Here is a 25366-nt window from a genome sequence, read left to right on the forward strand (position 1 = left end):
CTGTCTGTGAGTAATTTTAAGTCAGTAAAAAGGACAAAAAGTTAATCAATTTTAAAATGAGTCTTTAAATTTATTCACATTGAACATAATTAAAATGGTCATAAATTTCTATAATTTAATATCAAATTAATAAATTTAATTAACAATTTAGAATTGATGATTTTGATTACATTAACAATGGTAAAATTAGTATCTATAATTAAAAGTGGGTAATTGCCCGAAATTTATTAGCCAATATAACTCTAAGCCTGTGAAAAAGTTCAATTTAATTTGATTGGTTCTATGTATGCAATTTTAAGTCTGTGCAGTAAACAAAAAGTTGGAATGAACAATAATTCAGTAGTTTTGAACTAACTACTTAAATTTTACAGGATTTGAATATAACTAAAGTTTTAACAGAATAATATCTAATTTTAGTAAGGTTGATTAATAATTAAAATTGATAAATTTAAATAAAATCAAGCTGGTAATTAATAAGCCCGTGAAACTTTAGGTCAGTAAAAAGCAGAAAAGGTTTTATTTTCCTTGATTAGTTCTACAACTACCATAGTTATCGATTTCTACAACTACTAAAGAAAAAACCTAGATGATGAAAAAAAAATCAATACTATTGAGTAAGAGGATAATAATAGTTTTATTGAAAAAATCTTTTCAATCTTTGGCAAGTCAGAGAAATTAAAAAAAAATAGATTCAAAATATTTAATTATTGTAATGTTTGGTATTTCTTTAAATATTTTGTTGATCACGCTGAAGAAGAGAGTCAGTTGTTTTTTTTTTTTTCGAAATATTCGCTTTGTGTTCTTTTTAGTATTTTAGTTCGACCCTAAAAACCCTATTTCTTATCGTTTCTTCTTTACATAAATCAAATTTATCAATTTTAAATCATTAACCAAATAGATCAATCGTATTCCATCATCATTAAGCTCCTTAAATTTATTTTCAATTCTAAGTGCATAAGCATTTGAACAAACCTGATGATTTATTTTAGCATCAATTCGTTTTATGTTGTTTTTAAAGACTTGAGATTGCAGACATGATAACCAATCAAGGGATATGTAACGTATTGTACTTTTTACTGGCCTAAAGTTTTGCTGATTCATTAATTACCGACTTTATTTGACTCAAATTCATAAATTTTATTTATTAATCAACTTTATTAAATTAATTATTATTTTTTTTAAACTTAAATGAAATTCAAATTTTCTAAACTTTTATAAGGTACTCCAAAACTTATAAAATTTTGTCCATTACAACTTTTTGTCTATTGTGCCGACTTAAAATTGCAAGCATAGAAACAATCAAATTTATTGATTTTTTTGTACGAACTCACAGCTATATCGGCTTATTAGTTACCAGTAATTACCAGTTTTAATCACAGGTAACGATTTTATCGGATTCTACTGAAAATTTGTCATTAAATAATTAATTAAATTAGAAGTAATTATCAACCTAATAAAAAATTAAATGTTGATCATTTTATCATTTACTTTATAATAAATAAACATTTTCTCATATTATAACTCTGATCTTTTTACCGACTTAAATGTGAACATCAGAGGATTATTCGAATGATATTATTTTTTGTTTCTCTTTCAAACAGTTCGTGGTAACGAACTGTAGTAAGGAGCGATCCGGCTTAATAGTAACCAAAACTCTAAAAAATTGAATTTTGATATCAATAGCTACATCAAAAGAATCGCATTTTAATGTTGATTTTAAATATATAAGTTTCATCAAGTTTAGTCTTAGCCATCAAAAGTTACGAGCCTGAGAAAATTTGCCTTATTTAGGAAAATAGGGGGAAACACCCCCTAAAAGTCGTAGGATCTTAACGAAAATGACACCATCAGATTCAGCGTATCAGAGAACCCTACTATAGAAGTTTCAAGCTCCTATCTACAAAAATGTGGAATTTTGCATTTTTTGCCAGAAGACAAATCACGGGTGCGTGTTTATTTGTTTGTTTTTTTTTTTTTTTTTTTTTTTTTTTTTCCCAGGGGTCATCGTATCGACCAAGTGGTCCTAGAATGTCGCAAGAGGGCTCATTCTAACGGAAATGAAAAGTTCTAGTGCCCTTTTTAAGTGACCAAAAAAAATTGGAGGGCATCTAGGCCCCCTCCCACGCTCATTTTTTTCCCAAAGTCATCGGATCAAAATTTTGAGATAGCCATTTTATTTAGCATAGTCGAAAATCATAATAACTATGTTTTTGGGGATGACTTACTCCCCCACAGTCCCTGGGGGAGGGGTTGCAAGTTACAAACTTCAACCAGTGTTTACATATAATAATGGTTATTGGGAAGTGTACAGACATTTTCAGGGGGGATTTTTTTGGTTTTGGGGGTAGGGTTGAGGGAGGGGGCTATGTGGGAGGATATTTCCTTGGAGAAATATGCCATGGGGGGAAAAATTCAATGAAAAGGGCGCAGGACGAATCTGGTCACGTTAGAAAAAAACGTCAAATTAAGAGTTTAATATACAATGCTGGGTGTTCGGAGCCTCTCTATTATGGAGTATAATTCGAAAATAACACAACTATACGAGCGATAAAACATATATACCACAACCATAACTCAACTAACGAAAGAACTGCTAAGAGATAACACAACTATAAAGCGAAAACAGGTGAAAACTAACGGGAAAATAAACGAACTAAGAGGTGGAAGGGGCCCAGAGAAAAAATATAATCCTTTTTCAATTTTGAGCCTAACTTCCGCAAAGGAGTAATAATGTCAGAAGCCCCGAAATACCGAATTATTTTCTTTTCAAACAGTTCGTGGTAAGGAACTGTAGTAAGGGGCGACCCGGCTCAATAGTAAACGGAACTCCAAAAAACGGAATTTTGATGCTAAAAGATACATCAAAAGAATTGAATTTTTACGCTGATTCTAAATATATAAGTTTACCCTACTATAGAAGTTTCAAGCTCCTATCTACAAATACCGAATTATTTTCTTTTCAAACAGTTCGTGGTAAGGAACTGTAGTAAGGGGCGACCCGGCTCAATAGTAAACGGAACTCCAAAAAACGGAATTTTGATGCTAAAAGATACATCAAAAGAATTGAATTTTTACGCTGATTCTAAATATATAACTTAACCCTACTATAGAAGTTTCAAGCTCCTATCTACAAGCCTGAGAAAATTTGCCCTATTTTGGAAAAAAGGGGGAAACATCCCCTAAAAGTCATAGAATCTTAACGAAAATCACACTATCGCATTTGGTATATCAGAGGACTCTATAGCAAAAATTTCAAGCTCCTATCATAAAAATGTGGAATTTTGTATTTTTTGCGAGAAGACAAATCACGGGTGCGTGTTTATTTGTTTGTTTGTTTTTTTTTTTTGTTTTTTTTCCCAGGGGTCACCTTATCTACCAAGTGGTCCTTGAATGTCGCGAGAGGGCTCATTCTAACGGAAATGAAAAGTTCTAGTGCCCTTTTTAAGTGACCAAAAAAATTGGAGGGCAAATAGGCCCCCTTCCATGCTCATTTTTTCCAAAAGTCAACAGATTAAAGTTTTAAGATAGCCATTTTGTTCAACATAGTCGAAAACCATAATAACTATGTCTTTGGGAATGACTTACTCCTCCACGATCCCTGAGGGAGGGGCTGCAAGTTACAAACTTTGACCAGTGTTTACATATAGTAATGGTTATTGGGAAGTGTACAGACGTTTTCATGGGGATTTTTTGGTTTGGGGGGTGGGGTTGATGGGAGAGGGCTTTGTGGGAGGATCTTTCCTTTGAGGAATATGTCATGGGGGAAGAAAAATTCAATGAAAAGGGCGCAGGATTTTCTAGCATTACTATAAAAAAAACAATGAAAAAATAAACATGAAAACGTTTTTTCAAATGAAAGTAAGCAATAGCATTGAAATTTAAAACGAACAGAGATTATTACGCATATGAGGGGTTCTAAAAATACTTTAGCGTAAAGAGCGAGTTATTTAGGAGGAGATAAATACCTCGCTCTTTATGCTAAAATATTTTTAGTGATTTCAACTATTTATTCTACGGCCTTTTTGATTCAGGGGTCATTCTTAAAGAATTGGGACAAAACTTACGATTTAGTGTAAAGAGCGAGGTATTAACGAGGGTACAAACCCCCTCGTACACATAATAAAAATATAAGAATATAAAAGTTTGTTACGTAAGTTAATTCTTAAGGTACGTATATTTTTTACTAATAAAAACGTTCGTTGAATATTAAAAGTTCTAGTAGCCTTTTTAAGTAACCGAAAAATTGGAGGGCAGCTAGGCCTCCTTCCCCACCCCTTATTTCTCAAAAACGTCTGATCAAAACTAAGAGAAAGCAATTTAGCCAAAAAAAAATTAATATACTAATTTCATTTCAATAATTTATGTGCGGAGAGCCAAAATCAAACATGCATTAATTCAAAAACGTTCAGAAATTAAATAAAAAAAAACTAGTTTTTTTTAACTGAAAGTAAGGAGCGACATTAAAACTTAAAACGAACAGAAATTACTCCGTATATGAAATAGATTGTTCCCTCCGCAATCCCTCGCTCTTTACGCTAAAGCTTTTAATTGTTTTAAAAAGCAGAATTGTGGCAAAGAGTCAAACTTTAGCGTAAAGAGCGAGGGATTGCGGAGGGAACAATCTATTTCATATACGGAGTAATTTCTGTTCGTTTTAAGTTTTAATGTCGCTCCTTACTTTCAGTTAAAAAAAACTAGTTTTTTTTTATTTAATCCTGGTTTAACTTTCACTGGTTTATTATTACGTGTAATTACTACTTTTAATCATGGGTAAAGATTTTATCGGAGTATTAATTTAATACTTAATTAATATATCAATTCTAGATTATTAACTAAATTTATTAATACTTTATTAAATTACTGAAATTGTATCAAACACTTTAATTCTATTAAAATTTCAATAAACACAATATCTCATTTAAGAGTTTATTAACTTCTTGTTCTTTATACCGACTTTGTACTGATTATTCACGGGCAAATAAATTTCATTTTTGCTACTTAAACGCAATTTATCCTTTTTGCTTTTTTACTAGCTTAAAATTTCACTTGTTTATCAATGTTGCTAATTGTTTGTTTTAGTTACCGGTAAAGATTTCTCTGACTTTTTGTTTTATTTTGAATTTTTCAGTTAAAAATAATTTATTAAAATTATCAATTTAAATTAGAATCAATCATTAGTCCTCTGGTCGCATTTTCACTCATTTTTCAATAAAATGTGTTTTAGCTTCATTTGTTTATAGTCTCGGAAGACAATCATATTATTTATTTTACATTTTCAAACGGGCCATCTAATCTAACTTAATCTAACCTAGCATGTACAAAAACACACCAGCGCCAATGAATCCTGGCAGTTGATACTAGCGTGGCACAATTTACCAACACCCGATGACACCATATTTTGGCATTGTAAGGCATTTTTCAATAAAACTTGTTCTTTAGCTTTGTTGGCTGATTATCTAGAAAGTCCTTCAGGTTATTGTGTTGCGAGAGCAACACTTTAGTTTTGTCGTGTTTTTTTTTTCTTTTTTTTAGTAGCACCCGATTTCAGTTTATCCCTAGAAATTGGTAAAGGTCTAACCTCTGCGGTTTTTACAGAAAGGTGTGGATATTAGGCTGGATTGATGAAAATGACTTTCGATTTTGAAAGCTTCGTAGAGCTCTTCCCTAGGGCCAAAAAGGATGGCTTTTGCTTGTCCTTGAAATAGAGCCTATAACGTGTGAAGTAACTTGGAATTTTATAGCCTATGTGAGAGGGAACTATCTGAAGTTATGCAGTCAAGCTTTCTTTTTATCAAGCCATTTTCTGCTTTCGAGAGGAAAGCTCTCTACGAGCAGGCAGGTGCCTGTTTCAAATTGAGAATGGACTAAAATCTATAAGTGCTATATATGGCAGTTACCCGGCCTCACAGCCAATATATCTTCTTTTAGTTATAAGCAGAAAAAATTAAAGAAATTAAAAAGTGGGGACCGAAAGTGCTGCTATCTATTGCTTTTACCCATTTATGTTCGTGATTTCAGCTGATTTTATCATTCGGTTTTTCGCACTTGGGATTAAGGTAGGGAAATGGTATCAGATGTTCCTCTTTAACTTTAAAAGTTCTCTCATTGCTAACGATTAATAATTAACGATTAACAACTTCAGCGTTTAATTGAAGCGAGGAAGCAAAACCAAAGTGTTGCTTAGGCATCACTTTACTTGGCGAAGCCGAGCAAAGGTTGCCTCAACACCTCTCGTTGCCCGTGCAACATAGATCTTATTTACTATCTATTTTCAAACATATTTGTAATAAAGTTGTAGTTTATATCCATTGGTTTTGTTTCCTTGCAGAGTCGATTATATTAGTTCTTAGGCAACAATTTCAAAAATTGCATGATTTTAGATGAAATATCTAAACTGAATAATTGAGTCTGGTATTATTGATGAAAATGAGGTAATATTCAAAGAAATTCACAATTTCATAAAGACTTAGAAAAAAATCTTTGAAAACCATGGTTGTTTACGGTATCAGAGAACCCACTTGTCGAGGTTTTCACTCATATTTACTAAAATGTAGAATTTTGTTCCATTTTTCGACTAAAATAAAGTGTTTAAGTCTCAAACATCTTTTCAGTTATGACGACTTGCTCCAATGAAAAACTTTAAGTTGGTAAAAATGACAAAAGTGAGGTAATACCCTAAATAGCTTCACAGTTTTGAGAAAATCCTGAGTAAAATTCTTAGAAAATCGTGGTTTTTAGACATGACCTATTGTTTGTAAGTCAAGGTCGTCTCGAGTAAAGCCAAGTGGCTAGTTTGTAATATACCAATAATTATATAACATAATTACTTTCTCCTTCAAATGAGTCTGGTATAGTAGTGCGTTAGGAAACAGCCCATTAAGCATGTGTCTAGATATCTTTATATTGACCTTTTATGGTAGTTAAGCACGTTTAAGTGTTGCAAGATAAATGGTCTGGCTTATGTATATATGTATATATACATATATATATATATATATATATATATATATATATATATATATATATATATATATATATATATATATATATATATATATGTATATATATACAGATATACATATATCTATACATATATATAAATAAGTTGTCTGTCTGTGGATCTGTCTGTCTGTCAGGTGACGTCATGTTTCTGTGTTGACTGACGTCATGAAGTTAGTTGTCGTCATTTTTCTTTGACGTTGACGTCATCTATATATATAAAAATATCATTTTTGGTTTGACGGTGACGTCATTCAAGATATTTAAGACATATGTTCACGTAGAAATCTATTAATGTTTAAGTTTAAAATGACTGATGAACTTACAATGGCAAAAGCCGATGAAGATGCTCAAAGAGTCTATGCCAAAAACTTGCTGCTGATAGAGAAAGTCAGAAAAGAAAGCTTGCCGAGGAATCAAAAGAACAGCAAGGAAACAGGCTTGAGGCTGATAGAGAAAGAAAGAACAGAAAGCGTGCCGAGGAATCAAAAGAACAGCAAGGAAACAGGCTTGAGGCTGATAGAGAAAGAAAGAACAGAAAGCGTGCCGAGGAATCAAAAGAACAGCAAGGAAACAGGCTTGAGGCTGATAGAGAAAGAAAGAACAGAAAGCGTGCCGAGGAACTACCAGAGCAACGCGGAAGCAGACTTGCTGCTAAAAGAAAAAGTGAAAAAAGAAGGCGTGCCGAGGAATTACAAGAACAGCCAGAAATCAGGCTTGCTGCTGATAGAGAAAGTAAGAAAAGAAAGCGTGCCGAGGAATCACAAGAACAGCAAGAAATAAGGCTTGCTGCTGATAGAGAAAGTAAGAAAAGAAAGCATGCCGAGGAATCACAAGAGCAACCTGAAAGTTATCGCCTGGCATTCAGGTACAACCCAGTCGATGATTATAGCTTGAGTAGATGTGTTCAAATCGGGACAATGTCTAAAATTTGTCCCTATTGCAAGGCCTTGAAATTCAATGGTGAAACAATGGGAAGGTGTTGCGCCTCAGGAAAAGTTAAACTTCCTCTATTGGCTGCACCACCAGAGCCATTGAAGACTTTCCTTACTAGAACTAAGTCAGAATCTAAGCGTTTTTGTCAAAAATCAGAAAATACAACTCATGTTTCCAAATGACGTCGTTTGGAGCCCAAATCGAAAATCCAGATCAATTTATGTCTACTTTCAAAGTAAAAGGGCAAATTTATCATAGAGCAGGGTCCCTTCTACCATTCTCATTCGAGAATCATAAATTTTTACAATTGTACTTCATCAGTGATAGAAATTCTGAATTGAGTGCACGTTGCGAAATTTCTCCCAACGTTGAAAGGACAATCGTTTCCCAATTGCAACATCTTTTCCACGAAAATAATAATTTAGTGCGTCTGTTCAAAACAGCCATCGATTTGATGCCTACTGATACCCTAAAAATTGTTATTTCCGCTGACAAAACGCCTCCTGGCCAACATGTGCCTAGATACAATGCTCCAACTATCGACGAGGTGGCAATCGTTACGGTCGGTGATCAGTTTTTACCTCAAGATATTATTCTTCATAAGCGAAACGATCAGTTGTTAAGAATTGCTGAAACTCATCGATGCTACGATGCCCTACAATATCCTATCATTTTTTGGGATGGAGCCGACGGCTATCACTTTAATATTAAATTGATGAATCCAGCCACTAACAAAGAAATGAATAAGAAATGCAGTGCAATGCATTATTATTCCTCTAGACTAATGATTCGGCAGGATGAAGAAAATTATATTTTAAAATGCCGTGAATTGTTTCACCAATTTGTCGTTGATATGTATGCTAAAATTGAATCAGAACGTTTGCTATATATCCGCCTGAATCAGACCAAGCTCCGCTCTGAACAATACATTCATTTGTGAGATGCAGTTATAAATGACGGTAATACCACAAACATTGGAAGATTAACAATTTTACCTTCGTCATATGCTGGCAGTCCCCGTCATATGCATGAATATGCTCAAGATGCTATTGCGTATGTTTGTCTCTATGGTCGTCCAGATTTATTTATTACATTTACTTGTAATCAATCTTGGGACGAGATACTGCAGCTTTTACTTCAAGGACAATCAGCGGTTCATAGGCATGACATTACGGCCCGTGTCTTCCGGCAAAAGTTGAAATCACTGATAAACTACATAGTAAAACTTGAAGTGTTTGGGTCAGTGCGATGCTGGATGTACTCAGTGGAATGGCAAAAACGAGGTTTGCCACACGCACATATACTAATCTGGCTACATAAAAAAAATTACTTCAAACGAAATTGATGATGTGATTTCCACTGAAATACCTGATAAAAATGTCGATAAGGGGTTACATGATATTATTGTAAAAAATATGATACATGGACCTTGCGGTGCACTGAACGAAAATTCACCATGCATGGCCAAAGGAAGGTGCACAAAGCAATATCCTCGACTTTTAGTATCAAACACAATTACTGGCAAGGATGGTTACCCACAATATAGAGGAAGATCTACTGAAGATGGCGATAAAACAGCAATAATAAAGATGTGTAACGGTACCACCATCGACGTAGATAACCAGTGGGTTGTTCCATATTCCCCATTATTGTCAAAAACATTTAATGCACACATAAACGTTGAATACTGTAACTCCGTAAAGGCAATCAAATACATATGTAAATACGCCAACAAAGGCAGGGACATGGCAGTTTTTGGCTTGCAGCCCGAAATCAAAGATTTCGACGAAATCGTACAATATCAGTCTGGAAGATACATAAGCAGTAATGAAGCTGTTTGGCAAATTCTTTCATTTCCGATACATGAACGTAGTCCAGCTGTTTTTTACTTAGCGGTACATTTACAGAATGGTCAACGTGTTTATTTCACGGAAACCAACGTGCAACAAAGAGTCCTGAATCCACCAGATACAACATTAACAGTTTTTTTTCGCTTTGCAAAAATTATTCTTTTGTAAAAAAACTGCTGTATACTGAAGTGCCTTCGTATTACACGTGGAATACTAAAAATAAAGTATTTGAACGTCGAAAACAGGGTAAGTCAGTCGACGGCCAACCTACCATCTTCAAAGATACCACGATAGGAAGACTCTACACCGTTCACCCCAATCAACATGAATGCTTCTTTCTACGCCTGCTTTTGGTGAATGTACCCGGTCCGACATCCTTTGAGTATTTGAGAACTGTAAACGGTACTATACATGACACTTACCGTAGTGCATGCCAAGCTCTGAATTTATTGGAGAATGACCAACACTGGGATAACTGCATCAATGACGCGTGCGAAACGTCAACCCCAAGTCAAATTCGTGCATTGTTTAGCATCATTTTAACAACTTGCTCTCCATCAGCTCCTACAGAGTTATGGGAAAAATATAAGTCAAAAATGTCCGAAGATATACTCCAACAAAAACAGTTAGAGACGTCAGATATTACTTTTGATTTTACATCAGAAATTTATAACTACACTTTAGTTATTATAGAAGATTTGTGCGTACGTATGACAAACAAACCTCTTCAGGATTTGGGAATGCCTTCACCTAACCATATCGCTGCTGTTTCGACATGTGTAGAATTGGATCGTGAACAAAGTTACAGTACGAGTGATCTATTGTCGTATGTACAAAATAACATTTCCAAGTTAACGTCGGAACAAAAAGACATTTATGATACGATAATGCATTGTGTCGATAACAACGTTGGAGAAATTTTCTTTTTGGATGCGCCAGGAGGTACTGGTAAAACATTTGTGATAAAACTGATTCTGGCATCAATTCGATCAAAAAATGATATAGCGTTGGCAATTGCGTCGTCCGGAATAGCCGCAACATTGCTGCCTGGTGGAAGAACTGCTCGTTCCGCTTTGAAATTGCCTCTGAATTTGCATTCTACAGAAACTCCCACGTGCAATATTTCCAAATCATCTGGGATGGGTAAAGTATTGCAGCAATGCAAACTTATTATTTGGGATGAGTGCACAATGGCACACAAAAAATCGCTCGAGGCTCTGGATCAATGCTTGAAAGATTTGAAAGGGAAGTCAAAACCCTTTGGCAGCACATTAATATTACTTGCGGGAGATTTCAGGCAAACATTACCTATAATACCTAGATCAACTCCTGCAGACGAAATGAATGCTTGCCTGAAAAATTCTAATTTATCGGCACACGTAAAAATATTAAAATTAACTACAAATATGCGTGTCCGATTGCAAAACGATGACTCTGGTCAAACATTTTCAGATCAATTGCTGACAATTGGAAACGGAAAGCTCCCAGTAGACTCAATTTTAGGACGTATACAACTACCTGCTGATTTCTGTAATTTAGTGACATCCAAAAATGAATTGATGGAAAAAGTATTTCCGAATATTCTGAAAAATTATAAAAATAATAAATGGCTAAGTGAAAGAGCGATTCTCGCACCCAAAAATATAGACGTCTACGAAATCAACAACATTGTTTTGACTAAGATTCGAGACCAGGCAGTCCTTTACAAGTCAGTCGACACAGTTTTGGAACTAAATGAAGCGGTTAATTATCCATCTGAATTTTTAAATTCCATAGATCTTTCAGGGTTTCCACCACACGTGCTACAACTAAAAATAGGCGTACCAATAATACTTTTAAGAAATATAAACCCACCAAAGCTTTGCAATGGCACTCGACTTGCCGTAAAAAAAAAACAATGGAAAACCTAATAGAGGCCACAATCTTGACAGGGCCTTTTGAGGGTGAGGCTGTTCTTATTTCTCGCATTCCCATAATTCCAACGTATCTGCCTTTTCAATTTAAAAGATTGCAATACCCAATTCGATTAGTATTTGCAATCACCATTAACAAAGCTCAAGGTCAATCATTAGAAAAACGTGGTATAGATCTTAATACTGATTGTTTTTCCCATGGACAATTGTACGTTGCATGTTCACGCGACTTGCCGTGAAAAAAACAATGGAAAACCTAATAGAGGCCACAATCTTGACAGGGCCTTATGAGGGTGAGGCTGTTCTTATTCCTCGCATTCCCATGATTCCAACGGATCTGCTTTTTCAATTTAAAAGATAGCAATTCCCAATTCGATTAGTATTTGCAATCACCATTAACAAAGCTCAAGGTCAATCATTAGAAAAATGTGGTATAGATCTTAATACTGATTGTTTTTCCCATGGACAATTGTACGTTGCATGTTGGAGGGTTGGTAAACCTGACAATGTATTTATATGCAGCGACAATTGGACAGCGAAGAATGTTGTATATTTGCAAGTTTTACGCAGTTAATTTGTATTGTATCTATCTATCTATCTATCTATATAAAAACGAGTTGTGCGGATGCATGTTTGTTTGTTTGTAAAAAGAGCGTTTGCATATGACGTCATTACTAGTACATACGGCTTTGTATATGCACAGACAATGGGAAAGCCAAGAATGTTGTTTATTCGCAATTTTTACGTAGTTCGAAACACACATATAAATCTATTTATATTCACAGGTGGGACACAGGGACACAACTACAATGGCGCATAACTAATATGGCGCGTAACGACTTACGCGCGCGGGGGGGGCTTGGGGGGGCGCGAAGCGCCCCACCAACTAGGTGTTGGGGTGGCACGAAGCACCACCCCAACAGCTAGTATATATATATATATATATATATATATATATATATATATATATATATATATATATATATATATATATACATGGATGAGATGACAGGCTAGGGTTGGTTAGCTGATTTATGGAACTTGAGACAAATATACATAACAGTCAGATGATTGTTCTTTCAGATATAAGTCGACATTTTATCTATTTTCTCTAAATATAGCGATTGGATGTTAAGATTTTCAAAAGAATTTCGATTGCATTTACGATCCACTAAAATGCTTTTCCTCTCAAATCAAATACAAAATTCATTTATTCAATACAAGGTGACGTGACAAATCAACAAAGCTTTATTGTACAAGATTATCATAATAGTAGATCTATCATACCTGAATATAGCCCGGGGTAACAAGTAAAACATTCTTAATGATTGTTATGTGGGTCTTTTGAACCGCAAATTACAACTTGGGGTGGAGTAGAGGGTATGGTGAATCAAATGAAGCTATATATCTAGATCTTCAAATTGATGTATGTATAATATCTCAAGAATTACATGCAGAAGCGATACTTGCAATTTTGAAGGATATTAATCTCATTGACAAGGTAAAGGTCCCATAAAGGTCCCATAAATCTTGTTCTGTATCAAAGGTAAACTTATGTCGGTTGTATTTTTCAATATAGGGCAATCTAAAGAATCATATGCAGAAGCGATACTTTCAATTCTGAAGGATAGTAATCTGATCAACAAGATAAAGTTCTCATAAATTGTGTCCAGTATCAAAGGTAAACTTCGGTCAGTTGTAATTTTCAATACAGGGCAATATCAAAAATCACAAGCAGAAGCGATACTTGCAATTCTGAAGGATAATAAACTCATCAACAAGGTAAAGGTCCCATACATTTTGTCTTGTATCAAAGGTAAACTTTGGTCGGTTGTATTTTTCAATATGGGGCAATCTCAAGAATCGCATGCAGAAGTGATACTTGCAATTTTAAAGGATAGCAATCTCATCGACAAGGTAAAGGTCCCATAAATTGTGTCCTGTATCAAATGTAACCTTCGGTCGTTGGTATTTTTCAATATGGGGCAATCTCAAGAATCACAAGCAGAAGCAATACTTGCAATTTTGAAAGATAGTAATCTCATCGACAAGGTAAGAAAGAAAAAAAACTAAAAAAAGAAAAAGACAAAAAAGAAAAACTAAAGAAAATAAGAAAAAGGCAAAAAACTAAAAGGAAAAAAACAAAAAACTGAAAAAGCTAAAAAAGAAAAAAGTACAAAGAAGAAAAAGACTAAAAAAGAAGAAATAATTAAAAAGATAAATAAAAAAACAAAAAAGAAGAAAACTAAGAAAAGAAAACTATAAAAATAAGAAACTAAAAAAAGAAAAACAAAAGGAAAAAACAAAAAAATGAAAAAACAAGGGAAAGAAGAAAAAACAAAAAATAATGAAGAAAAAGAAAACTTAAAAGAAGAAGAAAAAACTGTAATAGGTAAAAAAAATAAAAAAAATAAAAAGAAAAACGGATAAACACAAAAAAATAAATTAAAAATTAAAAACCAAAAAAAGAAGAAAAAACTTAAAAAGAATACAAATTTAATATAAGAAGAAACCAAAAAAAAGAAAAAACTAAAAAAAAGAAAAGAAAAAAACAAGAAAGAAGAAAAAAATAAAAACAAAGAAGAACAAGAAAACTAAAAAAGAGGAAGAAAAAAATTTTAAAGGTAAAAAAAAATAAATAAAAAAAGGATAAAAACTAAAAAAACGAGACTAAAAAAGAAGAAAAACTAAAAAAGAATACATATTAAAAAAGAAACAACAAAAAAAAGAGAAAAAAAACTCAAATAACAGAAAAACTGAAAAACATCAAAAATAAAAAAAAACAAAAAAAGAAAAAATCTAAAAAGAAAAAAACTAAAAAAAAAACTAAAAAAGAAAAAAAATTAAAAATGGAAAAATTGTTGAATAATAATTATTAAAAAAAACTCTTTCAGGGCTCTTTCAGTTTTATTAAATTGTTTAAAATGTAAAAAACTGAGAGTTGCACAAATGTTTCAATATATTTTGACAATAGATTAAAGTAATTCGAAAGCCTTAAAACAGATACCCAAATGTTTAAGGTTTATTAAGAATTGCTGAGCTTTAGCATGCTAGGCACGTAAAGATTTTTCCAAGCGTCAATTAATGTCAAAAGATAGATTGTTACCATAAACCAAAGCCAGGCTTGCAGTTAAAAGAAAGGGCCAGATTAGGAATGTGCGATTTATGCTAACGAAGGTGTGTCGAGAACTACCAGAGCAACGCGAAACCAGACTTGATAGTGAAAGAGAAAGTAAAAATGAAGGCGTGTCGAGGTACTACCAGAGCAACGCTAAAATAGGTTTGTGGCTCAAAGAGATAATGCTAAAAGAAAGCGGGCCGAGGAATCACAAAAACAACGTGAAAACAGACTTGAGGCTCAAAGAGATAATTCCAAAAGAAGGCTTGCCAAGGACTCACAAGAACAAAGTGAAAATTATCGCCTGGTATTCAGATACAGCCCGGACGATAATTATACCTTGAGTAGATGTATTCGAATCGGGACTACCTCAAAAATTTGTCCCTATTGCAAGGCCTTGAAATTTAATGGTGAAACAATGGGAATGTGTTGCGCCTTAGGAAAAGTTAAACTTCCTCAACTGGCAGAATCTAAGTGTTTTTTATCAAACATCAGAAAATACAAACCATGTTTTCAAATGACGTCGTTTGGTGCCCAAATCGAAAAACAAGATCAATTTATGCCTACTTTCAAAGTAAAAGGGCAAATTATTCATAGATCTATTCTGTATGAAACGATAGGACTATGGTCTCCCAATTGCAAAATCTTTTCCACGAAAATAATGATTTAGTGCATCTGTTCAAAACAGTAATCGATTTGATGCCTACTGATACGCATAAAATTGTTATTTTATCTGACAAAACGCCTGCTGGCGAACATGTGCGTCGACACAATGCTCCAACTATCGACGAAGTTGCAATCGTTATGGTCGTTGATCAGTTTTTACCTCAAGATATTATTCTTCATAAGCGAAACGCTCAGTTGGTAAGAATTGCTGAAACTCATCAATACTACGATGCCCTATAATATGCTATCATTTTTTAGAATGGAGCCAACGGCTATCATTTTAATAATAATTTGATAGATCCATCCAATAAGAAACAAACGTACAAGAAATGCAGGGCAATGAATTATTATTCCTACAGACTAATGATTCGTCACTATGAAGACAAATATATTTTAAAATACCGTCAATTGTTTCACCAATGCATCGTTGTTATGTATGCAAAGATTGAATCAGAACATTTGTTATTTTCGTCTGAATCAGACTAAGCTCCACTCTGAACAATACATTCATTTGCGAGATGCAGTTGTAAACAACGGTAATGCCACTAACGTTGGAACGTTGGCTTTATCTACGATACTCTACATTGAATGTATCAATATTTTTGTATTTTCATACAGTTCGTGGTAAGGAGCGACCCGGCTCAATAGTAACTAAAACCCTTAAAAATGTAATTTTGATACCAAGAGTTACATCAAAAGAATCGCATTTTACTACTGATTTTAAATATATAAGTTTCCTCGAGATTATTTTCACCCGTCAAAAGTTACGAGCCTGATAAAATTTGCCTCATTTTAGAAAATAGAGGAAAACATCTCCTAAAAGTCGTACAATCTTAACGGAAATCACACCATCAGATTCAGTGTATCAGAGAACCATGTTGTAGAAGTTTCAAGCTCCTATCTACAAAAAATGTGGAATTTAACATTTTTTGCCAGAAGACAAATCACGGATGCGTGTTTATTTGTGTTTTTTTTTTGTGTTTTTCCCAGGGGTGATCATATCGATTCAGTGGTCTTAGAATGTCGCAAAAAGGCTCATTCTAACGGAAATTAAAAGTTCTAGTGCCCTTTTTAAGTGACCAAAAAATTGGAGGGTACTTAGGCCCCAGAGACGCTTTCAGGGGGATTTTTTGGTTTGGGGGGAGAGTTGAGGGGGGTGGGGTTACGTGGGAGGATCTTTCAATAGAGGAACTTTTCATGGGGGGAGAGATTTTTAATGGACGGGGTGAAGGATTTTATAGCTTTATTTAAAAAAACAATGAAAAAATAAATAAGAAAAGTTTTTTCTACTGAAAATGAGGAGCAGCGTTAAAACTTAAAACGAACAGAAATTATTCCGCATATGAGGGGTTTACCTCCTCGTAATACCTCGCTCTTTACGGTAAAGTATTTTTAGTAATTTCAACTATTTATTATACATCCTTTGTGATTCAGGGGTCATTCTTCAGGAATCGGGACAAAATTTAAGCTTTAGTGTAAAGAGCGAGGCATCGACGAGGTGTGAGCTCCCTCATATACGCAATAAAAACCTAAGAATATTGAAGTTCGCTACGTAAGATAATTCGTAAGTTACGTATTTTTTTACTTATGAAAACGTTCGTAAAAAATTAAAAGTTATAGTTGCGTTTTTAAGTAATCAAAAAATTGGAGGTCAGCTAGGCCTTCTCTCTCGCTTCTTTTTTTCAAAATCTTCCGATTAAAACTATGAAAAAGCCATTTAGCCCAAAAAAATCAATATGCAAATTTTGTTTTAATTATTTATGCGCGGATAGCCAAGATAAAAAAAATGTATTAATTTAAAAACGTCCAGAAATTGAAAAAAAACAAGTTTTTTTAAATGAAAGTAAGGAGCAACATTAAAACTTGAAACGAACAAAAATTACTCCGTATATGGAAGGGGATTTTCCTCAACACCCCGCTCTTTACGCTAAAGTTTTGCACTGTTTTACAATGTAGAGTTAAAAGAAAGAGTCAAACTTTAGCGTAAAAAGTGGAACATTTTCATGTAATCCTGATGTGTGGTCAAGTTCTAATCCTTTCTGTGACCATTTTATATCTTTTAGATATACTTTTCTGACATATTCTCTGATATTTTATAATGATAACTCTATTTTGTTTCTCTAGATCGGTTTACTTAAAATAGTTAAATTCGATTACTCGACTATCATACTTTTCTTTGTCATTTTTCTTATCTTTCGAACGCTTGAGACCATATCTTTTCATTGTTAAAACTTGTATCCATATAGTAACATGTCGAGAAGTTAAACACTGTAACACAATGGATCAATATAGTTCCTTATAAATTCGGATTATTTTATAAACCTTACACAATAATCAAGCATTTCCCAGAAAATTTTTCCACAAGTCCGACCCCTAGTGCAATGTTTTATTGTTACTATTTGAGGTAAAATTCTAGAATAACTGAACATTCTGCAACTCGTATTGATAATGTGTTTCTCCCTTCAAATTTAGTTCCTGATCTTTATTGTGATATCACGATCCATCCGGGATCTGATCATCTTCCTGTTTCATGTACGATAAAGCAACGGAGCCCGACTTATGAAAAGACTAGGCGTAAACTTATAAGAGATCTTCGGCCGGCAAATTTACATGAGTTCCGTGAACAAATAAGCGTAATATCATGGGAGAAAGTGTATGAAGAACCGGATCCCTTTCGTGCCCTCGACAACTTTCTTGGGATAACTACTCGGATATTTGAATCTGCTTGTCCCTTGAAACTTACTAGGAAAAAAGAACGAGATATCCCCCGAAAACCCTGGATTGATGACGAAGTTGTTGGAGCTATAAATATTCGTAACGTTTACTTCTTTAAAAGTTTAAATGACTAATCTGAAGAAAGTAAAAATGAATATATTCGTCACCGAAATTTAGTGAATAAGTTAAGACGTTCAAAAGAAAAAAAATATTACATCAAAAAATTTAATGAACAAAAAGGTGATATGCGGGGCAAATGGCAGACCATTAACGGCTTGATTAAAGGCACAGGTAAACATTATGGTCTCATAAATGCTATCACTGTCGAGGGTGTTACAGTCACTGATAAGCAGCACATTGCTGACGAGTTTGGTAAATACTTCTCTGATATTGGAAGTAGAATCAGGGAAGACACTTCTCACGGAGACCCAGTGAAAAGTGACACGCTCTTTGAAGATAATCGAGGTGAACATCAGAAATTTCAATTTGAAAAAGCGTCAGTTGAAGAATTAACAAAATTGTGAAGAATTTATAGTCAAATGCTGCTGGTATTGACAGTTTGAATCTGAAAGCATTCAAAGTAGTTTCAGTGTATTTACTACCATGTCTTCTCTACCTCGTTTACCTGTCACTTGAAGTTAGCCAATTCCCTGAAGTTCTTAAGCAAGCAAAGTTCCTGCCACTGTTCAAATCAGGCAATAAGCAAGATTTGACGATCTATCGACCTATAAGCTTGTTACCACTATTCTCAAAGATATATGAGAAAATAGTACATCGAAAGCGGTATGAATATTTAGACAAGCTCAGAATATTAAGTGAGTCACATTTCGGTTTCAGAACTAAACATTCAACTGTTCATGCGGCATACCATCTAATGGAGTGCGTTAATATTGCCCTGGAAAGGAATCTTATCCCTCTTACTGTGTTCATAGATTTTAAAAAAGAATTTGATACCGTTGATTTTAATCTTTTATTAAGTAGTCTAGCTTGTTTGGGAGTCCGTGAGAAGTGTTTGGATTGGTTTAGGTCTTACTTGCATGGTAGGTCGATCAAAGTTATGATAGATGATGTGGTAGGGAAGCCCTTCAATGTGAATTGTGGAGTGCTCCAAGGTTCGGTATTAGGACCTTTACTGTTTCTTATATACGTGGACACAATGCGTTTTTACATTCCTGGTGCCGTAGTTACATGATTCGCAGATGACACAGCGCTTACAGTGATTGGGGAATCTATCGAAGATCTTATAGAGATAACTAATATAGCTTTGGAGAATTTATCTGAGTCCACAAAGCATAGTTTTCTTGCAGTGAATACTGAGAAGACTAATTATATGATATTTAGTCGTATTGGTAAAGTTGTAAATAATTGTCATAGTATTTTTTTTACAAGGTGTTTCCATTAGTCAGGTTTTTCAATGTAGATATCTAGGATTTTATTTTGATGTAAATTTTAGTTGAATTCATCATTGCAAAGTTTTATCTTCAAAATTGGCTCGCGGAGTCAGTATTTTAAGACGATTTCATAATTTGTTTCCTTTACATGTTCTGAAAACAATTTATTATTCAATTGTCCATTGGTTAAATTTTTATCCCTTTTTTTTCTTTTTTATGATGAGAGATGGATGTTTAGAGATTGTATAGTGTTTCGTCTGTTTTTTTTTGTTTTTTTTTTTCGTGTATTTCTTTGATTTTGAATGAATAGTTATCATTTATTTGTTGTAATCTTTCTGGTGAAACAACCGCATACCTACCTAAAGGTACTATGTGGATTTTTGCCCATTTTTTCCAATCAACCCAATCAACTGGACAAACTTTATCAAGGTCAATCACTTTTATTTCATCACAACGAGGCCAAACTTCATCATATTTGGCCAATTTTGGAGATACACCAAAACAGTTCTCAATAACCCTTTTTGAAATATCATTCTTGATATTTGTCCAATATTGAGAATTGTAAGTCTGATTACTAAATATATTCAGCATTTTATTAAGTACTTTACTACCCTTAAGGAGCTTCATTGGACCACTTTCAATATCTTTCATAAGAAACGGGGAGAGATCTGCTGTCGATCGCCGTAATAATGTATCTTCAGTTAGATAAGTACCACCTCGTTCGAAAAGCAAAAGAAATTTTAATAGATCAGATATATGATCCACATAAGAATGATGAGTCTCATTCATCTGCTCAAATAGCGGTTTTAATACACTGCTCATTATAACTTCTTTGAAATTCAATTTGACAATTTTTATATTTGGAAAATGCTTAAGCCAAGTCTCTTCAACGTCTATCAGCCGTTTTTTCTCTCCATATTTATAATTTTGTCGTAATGTAGTTGCTATTTTTATTTCTGGTGTATAGATAATTACTGGTTTTGGGTACTGAACTCTTGCAGCGTTTTCAATAATACTTTGATGTGTCCAATGAAGAAATTCACCATCATTTTTATTTACAAAGAATGTAGCATCAACGCCATGGTCATTTGCTAGTTTGGTAGTAATATTCATGTATTGGTCTTCATTAAAATCCATAGAGTAGTTTGTTGTAACTAATGTGCACACAAAAACTCCCATGTAAAACAAAATTGTGTCTCGTACCTGTAACATTTACTTTCAGATAAATTTGTTTACTGGCTTGTTAGTGTACCAAAATTGTAAGGGAAGCAGCTTTTATAAAAAAAAAAGTATCTTAGTGCATCAACTAAGTATTTTCTCAATGAAAGTTCAAGCGAATATGCTACAATTTTTTTGCAATTTTTGGTAATGAGTCTTGAAAACAAAAGTGAGTTTCCCGAACAAGTAATGATACAAACGTTTATTTTTGATGGCTTGTTGCCACAAAATAATTCTCATTGATGGTTTGAAATCTCTTCTATGATTTTTGTAGAACCATGAAGTGGAACATATTAAATGTATTTAACTGTACATACAGACATTAGCAACAAATCCTCTGCTCTCCATTAAATGTTTTTATATATATTAATTAAAACCTCTCTTCGTCACCCCACCTTCATGCAAAGACAAATATTTAGCGCATTGTGACAAGCTTATGAGAAACCTACTCTGGTATACTGAAAACTTCCAAAACAAGGCGGTATGATGTTTGTCATTTTTGAAGAAACTTTCTGCTACTGTACATTCGTAAACTTATGCTATGATTCAAGATATCCTTATGCTTATGCTATAATGTCCGTTTAAATCGATTGTTCATTTCTTTATTCGTAGTAAAATATGTTTTTCAATATTCTGAAATGGATTTTCTTCCACACTGATGACCACTTTTACATCAAAAAACTTATTACTTGTTTAAACTACAAACGTTTCCTGATTACCTTTTGGCCGAGTCACGACGTAGGCAATAATGATCCTAAACCAATGAATCAATGAACCTATCAAATTCTGTCATTATTGTCGATGATGGATTGATTGATAGATATATCAGACATAGACATCAAAGAGGATATGCTGAAAGTCAACAGCTAATAGCGTCTACTTGCAGCTTTTAAACTAATTTCAGCAGCCAAGACTTTTGGAATGATAGTTAATACAACCCAAACCAAGGTTATTCAGATGTCCGAATGTCCTCCTAAAAGAGCCGTGCAGTAGACAATAAAAGGTGGGCCAGTTGAAAATATAAGCTCCATTGTCTATTGAGGGAGCTTCTTGGCTTATGACGTTGACTGCTCAAAAGCAATCCTGCGATGCCTTGGGATAAATAACCTTAGCTTTTAGGATGCCTTGCCAATTTGGTAAAGCAACACATGGTCAGTTTTTCTTAAGAAGCACTCCTTTGACTCCCCAGTAATTAGCATCACATTATATTCAAGCAACACTACCTAACCCAGGTAGTGTTTTTGAAAACTACCTAAGAATATTCAAGTTTTCATGAAGTTTTTTTGAGTGTCTTTTTTGTAATAGCATAAAAAATCGTGTCCAAAAAGAAGTAATTGGTTTTAACGTGACTCGATTACTCCTCTTTCTCTCCCTAGAAGTATGGTGTGAAAATCAACACAGTGAAAAAATGTTCTACACATGTCAAATATTTTATATACATTGGGTAGATGGTTTCCATGTAAGAACTGCACTAGTAATGATGATTATAACGTAGAGTGTAAGTTATGAAATCCTTGTATATTGCATAGAGGAAATGAAGCAAAAATTAAGTATTGTTATTCCTGTCCTGAATTACTTTGTGACTCTAACCATAGAGGCTACCTATGTTCCAATTTTCACTATGGTAAGTGTGATCAATGGGAGGCTACTTACAATAATATGATTGGAAAGAGCCAAAAACATGATTTCTGTCGGATTCTAAGCGAATGGTATTGTCATTGATTTAAACTGTTTTGAATAGAAGAATTTAAACCACGTTTTAATGGCCAAGACAACGAGAGAGAACGGTTTCTACGTCATAATTGTGAAGACAGTGGTAGTTATGACAATAAGCCTAGTGGTTTTTCTTAGCTGTAACAGAAAGTGATTCATCATATGAGAACATCATTTGTGACATTACTTCAAATAAGCAAATTGAAACATGTGAATTTTACAGACTAAATCATAGTAACATCATGGATTTCATAAAGAGATATAATAAAAATGAAGCTACATTATATCTTGGAAAATATAACCCTGACGTTGCACACATAGATCAGTAGAAGTTGAATAACAATGATCTGCCACCACTAATCGTTGTTGATGACCACCTAAATGACGGAGAAGAAGAAATCTAAGAAAATACGATAAAGAAATTTATAAACATTATTAAAACATTTTATTGATGGGGCGCTGAAATCAATAATGTGCAGTTAAGGCCGAGTATTTTCTACTACAAAGTCATTTAACGAAGAATTGTCTTCATAAATATTGAGAAATTTATCATGAGCATAGTCACGACATCGAGAAATAAAATATGGTGATTCATGAAAACCCCAGCTTTTTGATGATAAATTTTGCAGTCAATTCCGATTTCTAACAATAGTTTTCTTTCAAAGAAGTTTTTGATTTGGGGCACGTAGAATATACATGGCTGACCATGAGAATCAAAAATTTCTATATTACTCGTTGTTTGAAAGATATATAGGCAATGCCCCTTTCGCAGAGTCGATGGACTACTTTTAAAATTGATAATGATATTGCTAACTCTGTAAAAATATATTATAAATGGACCTTACGGTGCACTGAATGAAAAATCACCATGCATGGACAAAAGAAAGTGCACAAAGCAATATCCTCGACTTTTAGTATCCAACACAATTACTGGTAATGATGGTTACCCAAAATATTGAAGAAGATCTACTGAAAATGGTGGTAAAGCAGCAGTAATAAAGAAGCGTAACAGTACCACCATCGAAGCAGATAACCAGTTGGTTATTCCATATTCCCCTTTATTATCAAAAACATTTAATGCAAACATAAACGTTGAATATTGTAACTCCGTGAAGGCAATCAAATTCATATGTAAATACGTCAACAAAGGCAGTGACATGGCAGTTGTTGGTTTGCAGCCCGAAATCAGTGATATAGATGAAATCGTAAAATATCAGGCTGGAAGATACATAAGCAGTAATGAAGCTGTTTGGCGAATTCTTTCATTTCCAATACATGAGGGAAGTCTAGCTGTTGTTCACTTAGCGGTACATTTACAGAATGGTCAAAGTATTTATTTTTCGGAATACAACGTGCAGCAAACAACCCTGAATTCACCAGATACAACGTCAACTGCTTTCTTTTCGTTATGCCAAAATGATTCTTTTGCAAAAATATCCTGTATACTGAAGTGCCTTCGTATTACACGTGGAATGCTAAAACTAAATCATTTGAACGTCGAAAACAGGGTAAGTCAGTCGGCGGCCAGCCTACCATCTTCAAAGATACCACGATAGGAATACTCTACAACATTCACCTCAATCGACATGAATGCTTCTTTCTCCTCCTGCTTTTTTTTTAACTGTAAACGGTACTATACATGACACTTACCGTATTAAATGCCAAGCTCTGAATTTATTGGAGAATGACCAACACTGGGATAACTGCATCAATGACGCGTGTGGAACGTCAACTCCAGGTCAAATTCGTGCATTGTTTGGAATCATTCTAACAACTTGCTCTTCTTCAGCTCCTACAGAGTTATGGGAGAAATATAAATCGAAAATAGTCGAGGATATACTCCATCGAAAACGGTTAGATTTCGATGGAAACGCGCGACGGAAACGCGCCATATTAGTTACGCGCCATATATTTTCTTTTTAGTTTTTTTGTAGTTTTTACCTTTTTTAGCTTTTTTCTTCTTTTGTATTAATGCTAAAGCCAAGGTTCAAACCTGGAGCTTCTCGGACCTAGAACTTGAAACATAATGCTTTACCAACTCAGCTACTTCGGCTTGAATACATTAGTTTTGAGCAGCTTCCTCGGGTGTTGCCATTGTAGGTTTTTCAGTCATTTTACAATTAGAAATTTCTCTTTCAACGGTCTTCTTCCAATTAAAAATTTGTCTTTTAACGATATTCTTAAATACCTGTGTCCTGGTCGTCCCAACAGCTATATATAAAAATAAGTTGTCTGTCTGTGGATGTGTGGATGGATGTGTGGATGGATGTGTCAGGTGACGTCACCTGAAAAAACTGGATTAGGTGACGTCAAAACTGAAAAAACTAAAAAAAGGCAAAAACTACAAAAAAAACTAAAAACTAATAAAAAAAATAAAAAAGCTAAAAAACTAAAAAAACTATAAAGGTAAAAACCAATAAAAAACTAAAAAAAAAACTGAAAAAACTAAAAAAAGGCAAAAACTACAAAAAAAAACTAAAAACTAATAAAAAAAGTAAAAAAGCTAAAAAACTAAAAAAACTAAAAAAACTAAAAAAAGGTAAAAAACTAAAAAAATAAAAAATAAAAAAAAACTAAAAAAAAGGAAAAAACTGAATATACAGTTTTTACGGAATATACAACATTCTTTGCTGTCCCATTGTCTTTGCATATAAATAGATTGTCAGGTTTACCGACTCTTGAACATGCAACATATAATGGTCCATGGGAAAACAATCTGTATTCAGATCTATACCTCATGATTCTAATGATTGCCCTTGAGCTTTGTTGATGGTGATTGCTAATCGACCATTCCCTGTCCCGGTGTCCCGGTCGTCATTTACATCCCCCTGTTTCCCCCGGTGTCCC

The 25366-nt window shown here is 33.8% G+C and overlaps 1 long non-coding RNA gene across 1 annotated transcript in view; it reads right to left on the reverse strand.

Annotated features, from left to right (window-relative positions):
• LOC136030057 (uncharacterized) overlaps positions 1–25366 on the reverse strand; it is a 210676-nt gene that overhangs the window by 182534 nt on the left and 2776 nt on the right. The gene's annotated exons all lie outside the window — the stretch shown is intronic.

Source organism: Artemia franciscana, chromosome 8 (genome assembly GCF_032884065.1).
Source record: "Artemia franciscana chromosome 8, ASM3288406v1, whole genome shotgun sequence".
Taxonomy (NCBI): domain Eukaryota; kingdom Metazoa; phylum Arthropoda; class Branchiopoda; order Anostraca; family Artemiidae; genus Artemia; species Artemia franciscana.